Here is an 18,491-nt window from a genome sequence, read left to right as displayed (position 1 = left end):
ATTATAATTGCCCTTATAATCATTTAATTTGTTGAAAACAGTGGAAATCTGATGATGTGATGGAGTTAATTGAATAAATAACATTTAATGTGAGGGAAAAAATTGTTTATAAATTTTGTTATGTTATACCCTTAGCTAATTCCTTAAACCATTTCCAACAAACAGTTTACGAGTTTAAGTTATGCAAAAGAACCCGAACAAAATTTTTAATTTCACGAATAATTAAATAATTTATTTTAAAATGTATAGAATATAAAACAGAGGAGGCGTAAAATTCGAAAGTCAGGAGGATGCCGTGAAATAAAGCCAAGTGAAATGATAACATATTTCAAGAATTGACCATATTTCACTTTTTTAAAGTGTAATAAAGCCAATTTCCAACAAAGCTTAGCATAGCTAAATTGGTTTTATTTCACTTTCAACGGCATGGTTTGTCAGCACTCAACTTCGTACCTACCCCAAATGCTATAGTGTACCGAAGTAGGGGGTTGCATGTTCCCCTTACACATCTCAACGTAAATTTCTTAAAATAGTTTGACCGTATTTCACTTTGTAAGTGTATTAAGGCCAAAGTGTATTAAGGCCAAGTTTTGTAAGTTGGACTTGACAGCACCTGTCAGAGAACACAAATAAATAAATAAAATTCTAATAAACAAAGTTCAAGGAAAACTTTGAGAAATTGTCTTTTAAGTCAACTTCTAAGTTGACTATTTTACCATTGGTGGCCAAATTTATTTCAACTTTCAGAGTGCAGCAGAATCTGTAGTTATGAATTATGCGTCATTTACAAGAACCTGGCCTTTCGCAGACCACAACTTGGTGAATTTCACGTCGTGAAAAGAGAATGGACCCCTACGAAACACAACTCACCCAGGAACTTAAACCAAACGACCATACGAAGTCTCTTATGATTATTTTAGAGCAGTTGGAAGTTGCTCCTAAATTTGATTGAAAGATCATCTTTAACGGTGAGACCTATTTTTGAAAAATGGGTACGTGAATAAGCAACATTTCCGCATTTGGGAACACCCATCGACGCGAGATTCACAAGGTTCCAATGCATTACAAAAAAAATAAGTATTTGGTGTGGATTTTAAGCTGCAGGCATCATCCGTCCATACTTCTTCGAAAATTGTGGCCATCACCGTCAACGGATATCGCTTTAAATCCTGAGTGACCTGAGTTAGATAATTTGGACACCGAAAATAAATGGTTTATACGCTGGTTCAAGCGCTACTTCTAAAACAGCTCAAGACACATTCAATATTCTGTGCGAGCGGTTTCTTGGCATGATTTTCTCGCCCCGATCGGCTGTGATCACAACAATCCTTTTTTTCTTATGGTGCTTTTTTAAGTACTCTTTGCAAACAAGCCGTAACTCTCCACGATCCTCAAAGACAACATAATCGCTGCCATCAGTCAAATTCAGCCTGATTTATGGGCCAAAGTCATGGAAAACTGGACTTTTCGAATGCGCGTCAGGTTGCGAAGCTGAAGCAGCCATTTAGACGATAAAACGAAACATACATACTCGTACGTCACGTTTTGTAGTTTTTCAGAAGAGTTTTTTATTGTAATAGGTCCGATTTGTAGAATTGAAAATTTTGACATTTCTCGACGTTTCAAGGTCCCTAGAGTCGAAATAAAAGATTATTAGAAAGATGTCTGTGCGCGCGTGTGTACGTACGTTTTTACGTCCGTACGTCCGCACGTCCGTACGTTCGCGACGTTTTTTTCGTCGTCCATAGCTCAAGAACCAGAAAAGATATCGACTTCAAATAAATTTTGTTATACAGATAATAAAGCAGAAAGATGCAGAAAGGGCTGTCAAGAAAATTGCGTGGGTGGTTTTTTTACCATAGCAGTTTGAAAAAAAGGTGAAAATTTTGGTTAACCCTAAATATCTTACGAACCAAAAACGCTAGAGACTTGAATTAAATTTTATATAATATATTGTAACGTGATACCAAACACGTATATTTTTTGAAAAAAATCAATATAACGGTTTTTTTTTTTAAATCAATAAAACTGAAAAAAAAAATTTTGTCACCTCCAAAATTTTACGACTGAAATATGATTTCATCTTTAAACAATTTTGTGCAACGAAAAATAATGTTTTTGACCACCGATAAAATTTTGAGAAAAATAATTGACAGTTTTTTTTATAAAAATAAAAATCTAAAAAAAAAACATTACTAAAAGTTCGTAAAAATTGAATATCGGTTCAAATATCTTTTCAAAAACTTGAAATTTAGGCTTCAAGCTTATTTTATCTTATAAGAAATATTGTTTTCAACATTTTGAAAAATTTTAAGAAAAATCGAATTGACAGTTTTTTTACAAAAAATAAAAACCTAAATAAAATGTATAAAAGTTGGTAAAAATTGATTTTCGACTCCAATATCTTTTCAAAACTTTGAGATATTGGCTTTAATTTACTTTTATCTTTCTAAACATCTTGTTGTCAACATTCAGTTAAAGTTTGAAAAAATTCGAATCGACAGTTTTTTTACAAAAAATAAAAACCTAAAAAAAATGTATAAAAGTTGGTAAAAATTGATTTTCGACTCAAATATCTTTTCAAAAATTTTAAATATTGGCTTCAAAGTAATTTTATCTCATAAGAAATATTGTTTTCAACATTTGGTAAAATTTTTAAAAAATCGGATTGACAGTTTTTTTTACAAAAATTAAAACTATAAGAAAATATTGTTTTTGAAATTCAGTAATTTTTATATAAAAATCCAACAGTCCGTTTTTTCATAAAAAATAAAATCTACAAAAAATAGTACGCAAATTTGGTAAAAATTGATACGAGTACATATAGGCAAACTTTTAAGCAAGACAAATCGACAGACGGGATGGGAAGTTATCAGTGTGGGTCGCTTCCCAGTCTCTTTTTTGTTTAGGTATTCTTCTATTGCTCTGTTTTTATTTTTATTCCAATAAGCAAATTATCTTATGTGGACCCTGATTATTATACATAAGATAAAATGCTTTCCTCTAAAGAAGGGAAACGCATTAAAACCAATTACCACCTAAACACAATGGCTGAGGCTTGAAACTTATAAAAACACTTAAAGCAAAAGTTGTCATTAAAAATGCTCATTTTGAAGCAAAGGACATTCACAATAGTGAAGCGCAACCTGCACTGCATCAAAGTTAAAAGTTTTTAACTTGATGTCTTAACTATCCATACAAAAAATACAAATGTCAAAAATCTGCGCAGCATGAAATTAAAACTTTTAAGTTCAACCAACTTCCTCTTCAGCTTCCGCTCAAGATTCGGCTTCAAGTTCGCATTTTAGCACTGTTTGCTGTTTTGGTACTTTTCAACTTTGGCAGAACCACAAGCTTCAGCGTTATTGTGTTTTTTAATATAATAAAAAGATTTATTTAAAAAAACGAAAACATTTTAAGTCCGCTCAAGATGTGTTACAATTTTAGTTTAACATTATTTAATTTTACCTAAAGCACTGCAACAACGATAAAAATTTAATGGATTGAAAATGGTTATTTGGATGGAAAATTGGACTTAGTGGACCGTTTTGAAATATTAGATACACAAAAAGAGACACATCTGAATTCCACTTATAATTTAAATATTATTGGATAAGTTTGGTAGCGCTGCAGCTCATAGAAAACCAGTGTAAAATGACGTACAGCCAACAACTAACAAATATTCCTGTTTGCGGGTAATTTCAGGAATGGAAGGGGCTTACAGATTTTGTGCCGAATCTGAACAGATAAATTAAGAAGCACTTTTGTATGACGAGAATTACTCTTGAAGGATTTTTGTCAATTTCTCATAAAACATACTGTCCGTGAATGAGAAGACTTTTAAGTGACATTAAAGTGGCCAATTCACAGAATTACGGCGGTATGTTTTCGTTCACTTCTCAAACTTAAATTTTAATATTATATGAAGCATTGGCATATCCTTATTTTGTACATGGCGTAAAAAAAAGTTCAAAGGTGTTTAATCATCAGGATCTTGCTAGCTAATTGTTGAAACCACTTTGAGAAATATCACTTGCCAAGAATTTTTCTTAAAAGAACTTCAAAATTGTCTTAATTTTCAAATTGAATTATTTTAACAATTTAATTGCGTTGTTGGATTGTGTTACGTTCTATTTTTTAAGTAGTGGCATAGTTGTAACTGTTAAATAACAAAATATGACAGCTGAACAAATAGCGAACTATTCACAATGGAACTTCTTATTGACGAACCCAATCTAGAAGCCATTTTATTTGATCACTTTATGAATGTTATTCTTTACGTCAGTTATTTCATTTATTTTTTAATAATATTACGTCTATGAACTTTTTGGTATTTTTATTTATATTTTTAAACTTGATCTTTTTCGAGGTGAATGCGTGGGAACAAACGCAATATAAACAATATATAAAAACACCAAATGTAAAAATAAAAACCATCCTATTCATCAATCTTATGAAGCTAAATAAATCATCAAACCCATAAATAATCGCAAGAGATTAACCGTGTATGAAATTCCACGTGCGTTATTTTTTCTTAATGAAGAATTTGTTGATAAATATTTTAAGTAAATAACACAAAGTAGATCTGATCTGTTAAGTTATTTATTAAACAAATAATAGAAACAGAATTACAATTAATAATATAGTAAGAAAACTATAAATGCTTTTTGGGGTTTACCCCAAACACTTGTTTTCGAATAAAAGCAACAAATGTTTGTACGATAAAGAAAATAAATATTTTGCATTAAAAATAAAATATTTTATCACACGATGTATAACAGTCAATCAATTCATCAAATATTGATAAACATTATTTAATTTATTTCATATCGAGGTTGTAATTATTGTATTTTGTTCATGGATTCAATTCCAGTTTGCCCTTATCGGAGTAATTAGGGACAAATATTTTGTTTTTTTTTTTCATTCTCGGCAACTTAAGACGTCAGACCTAATCTTTTAGTAAAGTTATAATTAATGTATAAAGTTGCAATTTTAATTAGATTTTGGTATTGTATAAGACCCTTATAAGGCATAATGTAAACGAAACTAGTATTACAAGTATTGAGTTTATTTTTTTAATTTTAATTGACCTTGTTTTAATCTTTTAAATGCATCTATTTATTGGAAATACTGCAAAGTTGTTTGTTTTTTTTTTCTTAAAAGAAAGTTCAATTAAAAGGTAAAAAAGGTGAATAAATGTTGTGTTTTTTTGCAATCAATTTAATCTCAATTAAAATTGTAATTGAAAAGAGGAAATACAAGAACAATGATATATAGGAAATATTTGTATACTTTTGTTTTTATTTTCTGTTTGTTTTTATTTATTTTTTCTTATTTGTAAATCAAACATTGAACTTATTAATTTGCGGTTGGTTTTTGCGGTTGGATGTTTTGACGCGTGTTTCCACATATATACATTTATTTATGTGTAGGGAAAGGTATATCTTGTTTCTTATACATATGCGAATTAATCAATGAATTTTTGTTTTGTAATTAGCATATTTTTATTTCTAGTATGTCATGATTTGGGGTCAATAAAACTATACAACTTTTGAAATGTGTGACGTTCGGCTTAAGAGGCGTAAAGTTCTTTGACGACATTAGATCCAATTGAGATAGTTTTTTAATGTCTAGCTGTGATGTTAAATTAAAAAAAAATGTTGTTTGTTAAATTTCAGAACTTTGTTGTTCTCTTTCAATTTTGTATTTAGACTTTAATTTGAATTGAAAGGGATTTTGAATATTTTTGGAATAAATAATTAAAATTTGACAAAATAAAAGTAATGTTGCTTAAAGTGAAAGTTAAAAACATACAGCCTAGGTTGAATGATGCTATGATCTTCCCATTAATTATTGATATTACTGTTAAATAATTGTACCTGTTGTAAGCTTTGAATTTAAAAAATATTAAACAACTAATAACAGTACCGATGGACTGTCATGCCAGAGGTCTTGGGTTCGATCCCTGACTATGCCATTTAAAGTTTTTTCACTTGACAAATTCTCCAAGAGTAATTCTTGTCCTGAAAAGTGCTTTCTCAAATTAGCGTTCGGATTCGGCTTAAAACTGTAGGCCCCCTCTGTCCTTGACAACAGTACTCAAACACAGGAATTGTCGAGAGTTGTAAATCACTAGACCCTAGTTCTCAACGGACTGTTGCGCCACCTAAGTTATTTTTTAAATAACTCTTCTATGAGTGAATATTTTCTCTATTTTTAATTTCTATCGAAGTTTACTTATTTTAATTTTTCTTTTATAATTATTTTTTTATCTTCAAAAAATAAAACAGAAAGAAAAGAAAATATCAAACAAAAATAATTAATATGTTTTAAGAAAACACATATCGTTGTACAGAATTGGACAAAATTAGGAGACTAACACATTTTACGAAATGTTCAATTATTTTTCAAACTACGTCAAACCACTGAAAAAGGTCGTAAAAAGATTTTAATAAACAAAAAGGAAACATATTGAAGCTGTGGACATTGAGTCTTGGGATCGGAAAATGTTTTAACAGAAAAACTTATACCTCGGTACTGCCATTTTTACTGCAGCATTTATTAAACTGTAGAAATTTTAAAAATTTCTTTTTTCAGTACAATTTTTTCAAGTAGTTTAAATAAATTTATAAAAATCGGGAATATTCAATTATTGGAACTCAAAATTTTGACAGACATTGATTTGATTTAAAACCTTTTAACATTTTCCAAACTGAGGTTTAAGTCTTCTGTTTAACTGTGACGAAAGATTAAAACTATGACCAAAGATTAAAACGATTAAATAAAACACCAAACAATTTGTTTTATCAACAAGTTCCTGAACAGCGTTAAAAAGATCAAATTTTAATGCAACTTCTTAAATATCGACGAAAGGAGATTTGTGTGTTTTTTTTTTTTAATTCGGTTGCAATTTAATGTTTGGGAGTCTGTCTTCTATTTCGGTATTGGAAAAACTACTCAATGGCATTGCCTTAGTGGTATAAGGTTTCCACTGGGGATCTACAGGGTAATCAAAGTGTCAACTGAACAAAGTTGGCTTCAATAGCCAGAAGATTTTGGAGATTTTCTTAAAATATACGATTAGTGAAATTTTGTCTCTGTTTCCTGATATAGAATCATCAGACATGTTACCTGCACTTTTTGACATATTTCAAAACGCAAACCAATTAAAAAAAAAAAAACGTTTGCTTTAAAAAAAAATGATTGTTATCTGAAAAAATGTCATTTGTGTTTTGAAATATATCCCAAGTAACCAACTAAATAGCTGAAAATAAAAAAATCAAAACTTAAACAAAGAGCTAAAAAACTCCTTTTATTGTTACTTCATACGAAACTGAGAATTTAAGGAAATTTTGAAGAAAATTTCGAGACATTCGTAACATACCAAACTTGCAGTTAGTAAAAGTAGTTTATCGAAAAAAACCCACATAATTTTTAAAATGTGAGAATAAAAATGTATATTGAACTTCAATTTCAATAAAGTCAAAAAATTAAAACAATTAAAAATATCTCATAAATAAACGTTACAAAAACTGCAAAATAATTTATAAAAACAAATTTCTTCAAAGTTACGTTACATTTTTTTAAAATAGTTTCTTTATGTTAAAAAAAAATATTTGAAACATTTATCATTTTAATTAAAATTTAGTTCCGTTTCCTTTTAAAAATAGGGCAGCTTTATATTCTGAAGTGATATCTTGCCTAGTTTTTAAAATGGTTTATCTAAGGGGATGATTTCAACCCAAGAACTTAAATCGAATAGATAGACATCCAGACGGGAGTTCGGAACCCAATTTTAAGTCTAGACAACTACATACATTTTAAAGTTATTTTGTATCCTGACTATTGGGAGGGTTCTTCATTCTTCCTTACTAATGAACAATAAGTGCAGTCAATCAAAATCTTGAGTACAAGTTTAATGTGAATAGCTAAATCGTGTCGCATCTAAGCGTCATAATCCTACCTGCTGCTCATTAGCGCACTAATAAAAATATGTGAAGCGATTCAATTACCTTGTACTTATCTTCAAATACCTGCTTATTTCTTAAACAAGAATCAATCAAGTCCAATAAGCCTACAAAATCGCATTATTAAGATAAAGATATCTGGTCAAAGCCAATCACTGACCATTCGTGAGTTGCGTCGTGTCGCGTACCTATTTTTATTGCTAACCGATTAAATCTTATCGATCAATTACCTATAAAAGCAAATTTACTGTTGTCAAACAGCTATATACCAATTGTACTCTTATTCAATACAATATACGAATACAATACCTATACAACTTTTTATACTAAAGAAGTCTCATGATCGAACTTCCTTATCATTTTTACAAGTGAGTATATTATTGTTTTATTCTAATTATTAAACAAATCAATTGAAGATAAAGCAAATAGAATAAAAAGCACACGCTGAATCCTTACGTCATCTTGGTATGACATTTTTTTACTCATTTATTAGTCAGTTTTTAAAAAGTGTGTCAAAATTGTTAAAAATTAACTCAAAGTTAAAAAAAGAAAAAAATTTGAGAATTGACTGCCTAAAATGTGTCATAACACAATCGCGAAAGAAAAAAACACTGAATATTTTTAAAAAATATCATTTTTTTTAAACCTAGCATTACCATTCTCAAATTAGCTTTCTAATGGAATTCTTTGAATTACTCATTTTATAAATAAATATTTATAAGAAAAATATTTTAAAACAAATTAATATAAGTAGGTTTTTAAAAAAGGTTAGAATTCAAAAACTTTTGGTTTTGAAAATCTAAGTAAACTCCTTATATTTTTGTTTTTATTACACTTTTTAAAGAACATGTTTTTTAAATAACGATTATTAAAAATAAATTTTAAAAAATCATTCAATAAAATAATTAAATGTTAACATAAAAATTAGTTTTGTTAAAAAACTGAAATTAATTGTGTTTAATGTTTGTATACTTTTTTATTGTTTTAAAAAAGCCATTTTCAGGAAAAAGCTTTTAAAAAGCACACACTAAGTATTTGAAAAATAAATTTGTTCTCATACATTTTGTAATGTGTTTTAAACAAATTAATAAGAATCAATCATGCATATTATAAAAACTATAAATTCCATTGTTCAAGATAAAAACAATGAAGTTAATTAAAAAAATTCAAATTAAGTATTAAGTATTTAATAACTTTAAAAATGGAAAAAATATGTAGTTTTTCTTTTATAAATTCAGTTAACAAATGCAACTTGACTGTTTTATTGAGGACTGTCTACAGCACTACGGTTTTTGAAATTTATATTTTTTTACCAATATACGTTTTGATTATGGGAAAATAATAATGCAATTAGTTAAATATTGTTTGCTGTAAATTAGTTGTGTTTGCTTGGGTATGTATTGCTAATTTGGCACCGTGAATCCAGGCATGAAACAAGTATATTTGAAAATGAAATGATGGAATTAATTGTAGCTTTTTTGTTTAAAAATAGTTGTTTAAAGAAAATAAAAAATCTAAAAATTTGTTTTCTTTGATTTCAATAATTACATTGTTACATTTTTGAACATGTTTGTTTTATGCCTGGACTCTTGGTGTCAAGTTAGCCCTACATATCACTTTTTTAATCATTTAGTTAAATCATTTTTTTCGAAAGTAGTTTAAAACAAAAAAGTTACAATTGATTAAATATTCAGTTTTTTTACATTCCGAAAAATTGTATGCTAACTTGACAGTCGTGTTTTATTGAAATATGGGACGAAATAAGTGGAAGCACAAATTATTATTATACATACAATAAAAGTATACTACAAATTGGTCAATAACTCATCTTTATGATATGATATGATTTTGTATTTTAAAAATATGTCCTTAGATTTAGGAGTTGTTAACCTTAACCTTTCATGTTTTTAATTATTGGAAATTTAGTATGTACAAATAAATAAATCAATTGGGTGGCGCAACAGTGCATTAAAAACTAGGACCTAGTGACTTACAACTCTCAACCATTCTTGTGTGTGAGTATTCTTGTCAGGGACTAAGGGGACCCACAGTTTTTAAACCGAATCCAAACGGAAAATTTGAGAAAGCACTTTCTATGACAAGAATTACTCTTGGAGGATTTGTCAATCAAGAGGCAAGATGTACACATGCACGCACAGACGTCTTTCTAAAAATCTTTTATTTCGACTCTAGGGACCTTGAAACGTCGAGAAATGTCAAAATTTTCAATTTGACAAATCGGACCCACTACAATAACTTCCTATGGGAAGTTAAAAAGGGGCTGGGATGCGAACCACACTAATAACTCCCAACCCTGTCTTTCGATTTGTCTTGCTTAAAACTTTAACCAAATATTCATAGAAAAAATTTGTGTGGAATAAATAATATGAAGTCGAAAACCATTTCTTATCCGTTTTTTTTTTTGTTTTTGAGGGTTTTCGTGTTTTGTTAAAAAAGCTGTCAGTTGAATTTTTCTAAAAAAAATAACTAAAACTACATTTTGCATATGATACTAATATTTTGGTTTCAAATTCTATGCTTGTTCTTAGTCAAAAACCAATTTTTGTAGCATTTTTGAAAGTTTTTATTTCTTAAATAAAAATTACAGACTGGATTTTTCTAATAAAATTTATCGAGCGTCTTTCCATTTACGCAGCATGAATTTCCTTCTGTCGTCTTACAGTGAGGTAGGGGTCTCAATAGAACATAAAAAGGAGAGGAAATACCTTTAAGTCATAGAAAAAAAGAAAATATCTTTTTCGGACTTAACCCTACTTTTTTTTGTATTTCATTTTTATAGCCTAAAATAAGTTTTTTTTCGAATTGATAGCACGGCGTCGGCCGGCGTACTATAACAGCTAGGTGTGTAACCCCCCTGTTTGGGATCACTATAGGATTTAGGGTGGGTGCGAGTTTGGATATATGCAAAATACTTCTGTCATTTGAGCACTTAAATCAAAGAAATCCATTCCAAAAAAGGAAGTATGGCAACACTGAACAAAAAACAGGGAAGAAATGTCAAAATCAACCATTTTTCCATGTTTTGTATGTAAAAAGAGAACTTTGAAAATTTATTTAAAATAGAAACAAATTTTTCCTCACTCTAAAATTGCTATAGTTATTATTTATTTGCACATATCTATTAAATAAAAAAAACACGAGTCAAAATTCGTGCTGCGGTAATGGAAACTTGAGTCAAATTTAGCACATAATGAAATCATTTTGAATTCAATACCTGCATTTCTTCACGAGATATCGAGAATCGAATATTAACTTTTACTAATTTTGCTATATTTTTCGTAGATTTTAATTTTTATGAAATAACTGACTGTTGAATTTTTATACAAAATTTACTGAATGTAGAAAACGTACGAACGTACAGACACCTTTGTAAAAAAAGTTTTATTCAAAGTCTATATGGACCTTGAAACGTCAAAATTTTCAATTCGACAAATCGGACCGAGTACAATACCAACAAAACCGAAAAACAAAAATCGCACGTGCCATGTTTATAGCATAATTATGGTTCTGGTCAACCCATAATTATATAAAACCATATTGTAAAAGTTTCTTATAGCAAGGAACCACAAAGAAAAACAAAACAACAAATAATCGTCAATCATTAAACTCTCATAAAAAGCAAAAGCTCACATCACCTCGCATTTACCTAGATACATAATATTTAGCAAATTAATCGTTCTTTAAATTCTAAATATTTTTGTTCATCTCAAACACATAAACATATGCCATAAAACATACAAAAAAAGTCTACAAAAGTCCGAGTTAGCCTAAACGAACGATAAACGGTTTATTATGATCCGTTCGAACCCTTCAAAAATATGTACGTAAACACTTAAAAATCTGAAGGTTATCTGAGCATATTTTGTTCTTAAATAAATAAATACTCAAACAAAAAAGATACAAATAAGAATCTGAAAATCACAAGGTAATCTTTTTTCTTTCAATTTACAAGCCCTTGACTTCTTGAAGTTGATTAAATTCCCGAATGAACTTCTTCTTTTATTTTTGTTTAATTATAAAAAAAAAATATTTGCAAACAAACAAGATCCTTGATCCTCGTTTAAATAACTTATTTTTTTTTAAATAAAAAGATAACATCAACGCTTCACGACACAAACACCATTTTTATTTTCTCTTGCAAGCACAGGTTGTCATATTTTTTTTTTAAATTCACGTTTTAATATAAAATATTGTGGATTGTAATAAAATATTTATTTTATTTACACTTCAAACAGCATCACATGCCAACTGATAACAATTATTATATTCTTTTAATTTTATAATTACAGTTGGCATTCCTTTAACGGTCTATTAATAGGGAGATAGGGAAAAGATGCTCCTTCTAGCAAAAATAAACAATAATTCACAATAATAATTATGAAAACTGGACCAATCACGATAGTAGATAGGAAGATTTCCTTATCAAAAAACGACGGACGCTAAAAACGACAAAACAACGGAGACGCACGAACGAGATATTAAGCAAGGAAATTTTCCACACAACCGTTTGGGATATTTTCACGGCCGGCCGGGCCGTGTGCGTTTTAAGGAGAATATGGCTTTAACAGCGATCAGCGATAAAAAGATGCAAATAATAGTCACATACGATTATTCACTTTATCTCTTCCGTAACGGTGTTTGAGGGTTAAAGTGGTTTTATCACTCACTTATTGTTAAGTGTCGTAAAAATAAAAAACAATACGATAAAGATGCGCTCTGACGACAACGACGAACGCGACGATACGATACGATGTTGGGGGTAGACAGACAATCACAATAATTCCGAAAAACAAGATTGTGCACTGATTGTGAGGATAGGAGAGCTTTTTTGTGCTCTTTGGAAATGACGCGACGCCGACATAGACGCGACGGATCTCTACAAGTTATTTCGCTAAAGCGAAATAAACAGGTCCAAGGAAAATCTGGTCCAAAAAAGCGACTTGATCGGGGTGCGAAATTTTCGTTATCGTTGAAGCAACCGAGAATAAGATCGAACGAAACTGAATATATTCTCGATCGTTAGGTTGGGACGGTATAGCAACTTGTATTAATGTCACGCTGCTGTCAACAGAAAAAAGCTTTTCGATCGTTGAGTTGAGTTGACGGGGTGTCGCAGTTAGCGGCGGCGGTGTGTATGGATTTTTGCGATCGTAGAGCAAAGACGCGTAACTCCACTTACTACGAGGGTAGATGTTAATTAAAAGTTGACGGCTTTTCACTCGGTCTTCGCTCTCTATAGCCGCTAAGCTGGTTGACATTCAGCAGCAGATACATAGGTATATAGGAGACACATGATTAATTGTCACAGCCGGCGTCTTAATTGGACAGAAAGCCTTCATCGCAAATCAGAATAAAAAGCTTTAGCAAAAAATTATTCAATTAACACTTGGTTTTGAAGATAGAGAGAATAAGAGAGTGGCAAAGTTTCAAAGAGAGGGTGAGAGACGGAAAGAGAGATTAAGACAGAGATACAGAGAGAGAATATTAGAGATTTGCGATATTAAAAATTATTTAAAATTTGTTTGTTGTTCTATTCTATTGTTTTTAAAAATTCTCTTCAACAGGTTGTTTATATTTTACTTAGGAAGATTTTGAGTATATTTTAAGCTGACTGAAATAAATACTGATACTCAGTCTCTCCAACAGAATAGGGGTTGAAAATTGTTTTGTTTTTTAAACTTTAGAAAGACATAAAGTGCATAACTTACGAGTATATGACTAAACGAGTTTATCTTTAAAGTTTTTGTAGGTAAATAAAGATAGGTATAGGTATAAACTAGATCTTTTTGCTCTTATTTAGTTAGACCTTGTTTTAAGTGGTAAAAGTATTTATTTGAGAATATTGTGAATCAAGACAATAATATTATGAACCAACGACTGATAAAAGCCTCTTTAAGGGTTTTGTATATAATTTTATCACATGCTTATTTTGAAGAGTTTTCTTTTTAAATATTTAATTTAAGTGGATTGGACTTTTTCTCTGTAGGTATAAGTATATTCTAGGTATCTGAAGTTGAAAACATTATTTTACTAAGGAAATTAGGGACTTTTCGATACTTTAAAAGGTTTTAAATACAAAGAGTGTGGATTATTAGTGTTCGATGATGGTGATTAATAAATACTTCACTTCAACTACACAATTATTTTATTAAGTATAAAATTTTTATATCGTGAGCACTCATGTCACACGTGTGTTAAAATTTACTTTTTCATAGTGATTTTGCAATCGGAATGGAAAAATGAATTTGCGTCAGATCCGGTGGATTTAAGTTTTGACTAAGAACTTATTTCAATTGATAGGAACATAGGAAATATTAAAAATCAAAAATGTAGAAGTTTTAATAAATAGTTTTTGTTCTTTATATTGAACACGTTGATATTTTTCGAAGCTTCAGGATGCTTTGAGTCTGAATCTATGTACATGCCCTTACGTTTTCAATGCTTTTATCAATCATCCAGATTTCAAGAAATAGAAGAAAAAGCGTTTTTTTTTTTAATGCAGAAAACTTCTCGAATAAAATTTCAGCTGGCTTTTAGATATATTTAAAACAAAATTAAAAAAGAGGCTGGGATACGACCCATACTTATAACTTCCCATTCCGTTTGTAGACTTATCTTGCTTAAAAGTTTGTGGGTTTTCGTGTTTTGTTAAAAAAGTTATCAGTTAAATTATTCTTAATTTAACAATAACCAACAATATTTTGGATATGATGAAATAGTTTGATTTAAAAATCAATTTTTGTTAACGAGATTTTTAGTCGTTAACAGTTTATTACCAATTTTAGTAGCATTTCTTTAAAGTTTTTATTTCTTGTATAAACCAATACAAATTGGATGCATGGAATTAATTTCAAGTCAATGTTTTATATTATTGAAGTTCGAGTGCCCGAACATCAATTTGTACCAATTTGCGTAATATGTATTTGTTTAAGTTTTATTTTTTATGAAAAAACTGATTGTTGGATTTTTATACAAAACTTACTAAATGTTGAAAACAATTTATGCTGTGAGATAAAATAAGTTTGAAGTTGATATTTTTAATTTTTGAAAATAAATTTCAGTCGAAAGTAATTTTTTTTACCAAGTTTTAGTATTGTTTTTTTTTTTAGGAAAACTGTCAATTTGATTGTTCTCAAAATTTTATCAAATATTAAGAACAATATTTCTTATTAGATAAAATAAGTTTTAAGTGAATATTTTTTTATTTTTGAAAAGATATTTAAGTCGAATATCAATTTTTATCAACTTTTATACAGTTTTTCTTAGGTTTTTTATTTGTTTTCGTAAAAAAACTGTCCATTCGATTTTTATCAATATTTGGTTGAAAAATAAAATCAGCTTAAAGCGAATGTCTTAAAGTTTTGAAAAGTTGTTTAAGTCGAAAATCAATTTTTACTAACTTTTATTAATTTTTTTTAAGGTTTATATTTTGTAAAAAAACTAATAATTAATTTTTTTTAATTTGACCAGATGTTAAAAACGTTATTCTTCATTGCACAAAATTGTTTTGGAGATAAAATCGGTTTTAATTCGCAATATTTTCAAGGTGACAAATATTTTTTTTGTTTTAGTTTTTGTTGTCTTATAAAAAACACTGTAATTGGATTTTTTTCCAAAAATATATTTATTTGGTATGACGTTACAATACATAATATAAAATTTAACTCAAGTCTCTAGCATTATTGGTTCGTGAGATATTTAGGGTTAACCAAAATTTGCACATAACAACGTCGCAAACGTACGGACGTACGGACAAACGAGCGTGCGAACACACGCACGCACAGACATCTTTCCAAAAATCTTTTATTTCGACTCTATGGACCATGAATTGTCGGAAAATGTCAAAATTTTCAATTCGACAAATCTGACCCATTACAAAAACTTCCTATGGGAAGTTTAAAAGTATGTATAAGGTTGACGAAAGAAATATTATAACCTTCAAAAAATAATTAAAACCTTTAGTAACTTTATTGACGTCAAAACGACAACAAATTAAAAAAAAATTGAATTTGGATGACACTTTTTTTTTCTTTGATGCGAAATGTTTGACAACTTTAAAGTATTGTTCTTAATATATATTTTATTTCAATGTGTTGTTGAAGAATATTTCAACTAGTACTGATAGGGGTCATGACTTCCTCCAGCCTGGGAGATATTTTTTTTATTTCGTAGGAATTCCCTTGATTTATAAACTTATCGCATTGCAGTAATGGATATTACCTACTTATATTTTTAATTATTTATTTTGTATTTTACTGCTTTGAACTTTATTGCTAAAAATAAGGAACATAAAATGAATCCGAAATTCAGCCCTATTCCAATCGCTCAGCATAAATTCATTAACTTTTAACCAATTAACTATTAAGGGGGAGTCATACGAGCGCTGAAGCTTATAAGTCAACATGTATGTAAAAGTGAAGATTTTATCGAAAAATTTGTTAGTAATTTAACGATATTCTCCAAAATTCGGTTTGATGTCAAGAAACTATTAAAATTTAGAAAAACTTCAGTAATGCAAGATTTTTTTCGGAACAAAAAAGCAAAATTTCAGGTTCTTAAGAAGAAACCTGGAATAGTTTTGCCTTTAAATTCCTGAAACTTTCTTAAAATATTTTTTTTTTCTTTTAAAATGTTTTTTCTATTAAATACAAACACTTTTAAGATTTGAAAAAAATTTGAGAAATCCACTCTTTGAACAGCAAAATCAATGGCGAATAATTGAAAAACAATGAATTAATTTAATATGAGAGCTTTGAATTTCTCGAGAACTGAAGAGAAAAGTTTCTGCAGCGTGTAATTTGTGAGTGCCACACAAGGTTCTTCGCAACTTATCTATTTACCTTCGTGGTGTTCTTATTTAATTTTTAAATAAATTACGTGCTTAAAAAACCTATTTTTTTAAATTTAAAAATCAAATATTTTTCTCTCTACAAGTGTTAAGTTTAGTTGAATCGTTTTTCAAAAAAATATTTCTTCAGAATTTGTCTTCTACCATTAACTCCAATCTACGAGTAAGCAAACTGATAACGATCGTAATAATAGACTTCCAAAAATAGAGTCCGAAAAAATACGTCGAAAAAAGCTAGAAAATTCTTCATAACAGATTCTGTTTTATTTTTCTACAAGAAGATCACATCTCTCTAGATAACTTGTCATTTTCCGGGATTTTTGCATTTTTATTTTTTTAGCGATCTTCGTTAATGCCAATAAGAGCAGAATGTATTATTTTATGAAAAAGCTAGGTTTCAACAGAGTTTTTAACATTTCTGCGTGAAATGCATCCAAAAACATAAAATGTCATATATGTATAGTAAATTGTTGGAATATTGTAATGCTTACATATGTCTAAAGCCGTCCAAATTAAATTATTACATCAAATTTTGCTGGACAACAGTGTTCTTAAATAATCTTATAACTAAAGTTGTCACTTTAGCCCTTGAAACATGTCAATGTAATGTTGAAATACACATTATATTATTTAAATTTTGTCAGAACATTAAAAGGTGCTCAACAAACTTTTTAATGTTAAGTGTGTGATCCACAACCACCCTCCCCCCCGTTTGATTAAAACTTTGGTTCCGCCCTTAACCAAATTAAATAAGCGATAACTCAAACTCTACAACTGAACTTCTTATTTTTGCTGACGATATGAAGATTTTCAAAATAATAAAGTCAAACCATGATCGTATTCTTTTACAAGCCGACATTGATAGTTTCACATTTTGGTGTGGGAAAAATAGCCTTTTACTCAACCCTTTAAAATGCCAGACTATAACTTTCACTAAAAAACTAATCAGTAACGCATTTGACTACTGTATATCACAGCAAAAACTCTGTCGTGTCTCCACATTTAAAGATTTAGGTGTACATTTCTGTTCCAACTTAGAGTTTACACATCACATTAATGTTATTGTTAATAAGGCAAGTTCTATGCTTGGTTTTATAAAACGCTGGGCAAAGGAGTTCAATGATCCCTATGTTACCCTTTCTTTGTATAATTGCCATGTTCGTCCTCATCTTGAATATGCTTCGCAGGTATGGACTCCCTATTACGAAATTCATAGAAAACGTATTGAATCAATTCAACATAATTTCATTCGCTTTGCTCTAAAAGGTCTTCCTTGGGAAGATCCCTATGATCTGCCTCCCTATGAACATCGTATTCTACTTCTTCAAATGCAATCTCTCCATCAAAGGCGTGTTAATAATGACTTAGTATTTTTTCATCAACTCATTAATGGTGAAATTGATGCACCTTATTTGCTATCTTGTGTACATTTGAATTACCGGGGCGGAACTCATCACCTGCGCACGTTTGATTTTATACATATTGACTTCCATAGAACTAACTATGGCAAGAATGAAGCTTTAAGTCGAATGAGCATTTTATATAACTTAAACTGTTCATCGATAGATTTAAATTTAAATAAGGTGGGATTAAAATCATTGTTTAGAACCAGTGCTCCACTATCGTAATTTTTTGTTCTGTAATAGTTAAATGCT

The 18,491-nt window shown here is 29.4% G+C and overlaps 1 protein-coding gene across 5 annotated transcripts in view; it reads right to left on the bottom strand.

Moving 5' to 3' along the window:
- The window catches only part of LOC129942950 (probable serine/threonine-protein kinase fhkB), a 430,564-nt gene that overhangs the window by 199,534 nt on the left and 212,539 nt on the right, over positions 1 to 18,491 (bottom strand). For 2 of the 5 annotated variants that reach the window (XM_056052118.1, XM_056052138.1), the window contains exon 1: positions 12,213 to 12,944. The exons of 2 other annotated variants lie outside the window; for them this stretch is intronic. The gene's annotated coding sequence lies outside the window, so the exon portion shown is untranslated. Of the gene's footprint in view, positions 1 to 12,212; positions 12,945 to 18,491 lie in introns of those variants that run through there. One more of the 5 variants, XM_056052151.1, reaches the window with a different exon arrangement.

The sequence above is a fragment of the Eupeodes corollae genome, chromosome 1, assembly GCF_945859685.1.
Source record: "Eupeodes corollae chromosome 1, idEupCoro1.1, whole genome shotgun sequence".
NCBI lineage: Eukaryota > Metazoa > Arthropoda > Insecta > Diptera > Syrphidae > Eupeodes > Eupeodes corollae.
Note: the sequence above shows the minus strand (reverse complement) of the source record. Positions and strands in the feature narration are given on the sequence as shown.